Source organism: Asparagus officinalis, unplaced genomic scaffold (assembly GCF_001876935.1).
Source record: "Asparagus officinalis unplaced genomic scaffold, Aspof.V1 AsparagusV1_Un1804, whole genome shotgun sequence".
NCBI lineage: Eukaryota > Viridiplantae > Streptophyta > Magnoliopsida > Asparagales > Asparagaceae > Asparagus > Asparagus officinalis.
This window is the reverse complement of record NW_017974063.1, coordinates 4,161-7,958: the sequence shown is the minus strand read 5'-3', so window position 1 is coordinate 7,958 and position 3,798 is coordinate 4,161. Positions and strand designations below refer to the sequence as shown.

At 45.2% G+C, this 3,798-nt stretch overlaps 1 long non-coding RNA gene across 1 annotated transcript; it reads left to right on the top strand.

The window, feature by feature from the left end:
• Positions 1 to 2,909: 2,909 nt before the first annotated feature.
• Positions 2,910 to 3,285, top strand: LOC109828490. Its single transcript, XR_002243715.1, has 3 exons — positions 2,910 to 2,951; positions 3,022 to 3,165; positions 3,256 to 3,285. It is a non-coding gene; the product is annotated as an uncharacterized LOC109828490 (long non-coding RNA).
• Positions 3,286 to 3,798: the final 513 nt, after the last annotated feature.

Here is a 3,798-nt window from a genome sequence, read left to right as displayed (position 1 = left end):
TGATCTATTTCATGTTTGATCTAGTGTATAGAGTCGCGGGATCGCATATAAGGGTTGAGGGTGTGATTTTATGCCTCAAGCTCGCCTTTTTAGGGGTAGAATTGCGATAAAAAATGGGATTTTTCCTTCTCTAGATCTGATCCCTCAATTTACCTTGCAGGTCTCTATGTCCCGTATGGCGAGGGGTCAATCCTCTACCGCGCCGAATGATGGCGCACCTCCCTCTTACGCTGGTGAGCTACTTTTTCTGGAAATTTACAAATTGGTCCATTTTTTCTTGGAAATTTGCAAATTGGTCTTTTTTTTTACTCCCCGTTGTTCTCCTTGGTGAGGCAACCGGGAAAAGCCTTGATTCTCCTTGGTGAGGATCGACGCTTCAAAGATATGTTTTGCTTGGTCAAAACACTATCTCATAATAAATAAAGGGGGCGTTTTGTCGCTGCGTTGTGCCTTATAAGGTAGGGATATATTGTTGATATACCCTATCTTATGAAGGCGCAACATGGCCAAAACGTCACACCCTTTATAGGGCAATGACTCTATCTTACCCCTTCGTAAGATGAGTTCAATTTCCTTTTATAACTGGAATTAACAAACGTTTAATTGCTTGTTCTCAGTTGAATACCCTTCTGGAGCGTTCTCATCTCACGCAATATACGGGCGTCGTGGCGAGTATTATTCGAGCTTCGGTGTTGTGGACTGACGTTCGTGCTTAGATACGTCGCCTGATGGTTCATTAGTTCGTGTTGAACCGTGTCAAGGGACCTATAAGCAATTTTATATGCCTACAGATACCCCCTCCAAAGTTTTCCAGTCTCGTTCTTTTATAGAGGAGTCTGGAATACTTTGGATATGACTGTCCCAACCTTCAATCGGTGTAACGGGCTCTTGGAATGGCTTCTATTCTCGATTCCTTCAATCCTCCAGGCTATTCGGTGCTTTGTCGAATGCTTGAGAGGGTTCCGGTGCTGCATTTATTGTCTGACCGTTGTCGGAATTTTGAATTTGAAGTCGATTCTTGATTTCTTGGCTTTTTTAGCTTGAGTTGGTTGTTTCAACACTGAATTGACCATCGGTTGACGGCTTTGAATCTTCATTGTGACGCGTTGTCCGGCGTTTAACACAGTTTATACTCGTAAGTATTTTGGAGTCTACACAGTTTAAGCTCTTAAGGAGTTGGAGCGGGGAGGTCTAGTTTATACTCATACACTCCTGGGAGTTATGTTGAGTTATCCTTAAGAATATTTTTAGAAAAATATTCTCCAGAAACTTCTCAACAAAGAGGAGGGAATAGTTTATACTCGTATACCTTATTGGAGTATTCTTTAGGTTCGAATAATCTGAACCGGCCCAAAAAATGTGCCAAAAAGGCAGTATTTGGGTTCAAAAATCTCTCCGACCCTTCCAAATATATGGTAGAGGGGTTAAATAGGTGAAGGACTGAACCGTAGGTTGATCAAAAGTCGTTTCAATGCTTAATTCAGCTCCAATTTGAATTCTGGTTCAAATTTGGTTCAAACTGGTTCAATTTGGCTCAGACTGGCTCATTCTGGTTCAATCTGGCTCAATTTGGCTCATTCTGGTCTGGTCTGGTCCAGCCAGGGTTCAATCTGGCTCAATTTGGCTCATTCTGGCTCATTCTGGCTCATTCTTATACCACTAGCAGTTCTGAGGGTGGCTTTCCTGCAGGGACCAAGTTCAAATCATTCTTGTGGCATGCTACCGCACCGATTCGACCAATGACTCTTCTTGCTGGTTATCTCGCTATCTGGTTGAAAAAGTGCGTTGTTCCATATCAGTCTGGCGATGCCTTGCCCTTGGAAGTGCTCTATCCAGCAGTTCAGCTCGCCTACAAGAAAGAACTCTCACTTCTTCCGGTGATGGTGGCTAACATTCACCGAGGACTTCGACAGCTTTCTGGTGCCTTTACACGGAAGGAAAGTGATTTGCCGGGTCAGATTCCCACCATTAAGACGGAGCTCCCGTACACTTACTTGATGGCTTGGTTCGTCCTTCACCATTCCGATATGATGTCGGTATCGAGCGCCACAGATCATTCCGTTCCTTTACTACAGTTGCTTGAGAACGGCAAGTGGGAGGGGCGCGGATTTTCTGACATCAGACAGCAGCTGCAGGTCCACAAGTGTTGGACATTTTCCACTTGCTTTCCGCAGTTTTCCGGCCGATACAGCGATTGTTTGATAGATGAAGAGAGGCCGAGAGAGTATCGAACTCACTTGGACATTGGCTGCTTCAACTGGCTGGTGAACATTAGGCCAGGTTATCTGACTTTTCGGGTGAGGGATCAGTGCTTCATAGAGCCATATCTCCCCTGCCGATTCGCTCGTCAATTTGGCTACGATCAGCTTTACGTTGGGAATCCTCGTCAGCAGCTTCGGGCCCACGGCGATTTGGTAGATGGTCTCCATGCGTGGTTGTGGACCGTGACTGGCTGTACTGGTGCTAAATTCAGTCTCACCTCACTTTCTTAAGCTGCAAGTGGTTGTTAGCAGCCAACAAGACCATCCCCGTGAAGCCGATTGCAGAGCTAGAGGCCGAGGAAGCTTCTCAGGTTGATTCCCGTAGGATTTGGGAAACGCTCGATCACAGAGGACACGGAACAAGACTCGTCGGATTGATGAAGAGGGAAAGAAGACCTTTCATTCCGCAGACGAGGCTTCAGGGGGAGATCCTGAAGATTATGAAGACTTTTCCGAGCGAGGTTTGCTATTCATCTTTTCCTTCCATCTTCCAGAAATATTGAAACTGACTACGGTTTGATGTTTCAGGGACCCCAGTTGACCAAGATGAAGAGTTCCGTCCCCCTTCCCAGGCGAGACCTTCGATTATTGTCCCTGCTGCTAGGCGGAAGAGATTAGCCCGCAAGCCGCGTGCAGCTTCCCGAGCATCTGATATGGACTTGGCTGGTGATGATCCTGCTAGTGACGGAGGTAACATCTACTCTGTAAACCACCTTCTTGGTTATTCGGAACATTGACTCATGCTTTTCCATCTATATAGGAGAGCGTGGAGAGAGCGAAATGAGTCCCGATTCCGTTCCTGTGTCTCCTGGTGAGCCTGACCCGCTGCCCCAGTTAAAAAGGCCTACAGGGGTTGCCGACATTAGGGAGGATAGCAATGTAGGACCTGATTCCGCAGATCCAGGTACATCTACTATTGACAATGTATCTTTTAGATGGTATACAAAAGAATTTGTGCATCCTCTAATCATCTCTGTACATCTTGCTTCTTCAGATAACTTGCAGGAGGCATACGTGGATTTTGGGAATAAAGAGGCTAACACATCCATAAGGGGTAACTCATTTCTGTTGGTTGTAGTCTCTTTATTCTTCTTTGGTACTTATATTCTTTTACGTCAGATTTCTCTATTGATGATTTTGACGAGGAAGGCTTGATCGCGGAGACTCCTACACTCCACTTCATGTATAGCTCTCCTCAATTTGATGGCCAGTTACCCGGAGATATATTTTCCGAGCCTACGTTCGATAAGAATCTTGAGGATGATTCTTTCGAAGGTATATGCCTCCTCCCAAATTAATTATAGGACTAGCCAATTTTGACTAATGCAGCTATAATGTGATGCCTCTGAGAATTCTGACTTGTATTTAACAGGAGTTTTTGTTGAGAATGACCCTGTTGAGCCGGCTATGGGACCAACTACACCAGTTGATACACCCCCAGCCGTTACACCTCCACCACCCCCAGTGACTCAAGAGGGTATGAATACTATTTATTTACTCTTCAAGGTCTTTTTCTGACGGTTTTATCTTTATCTTT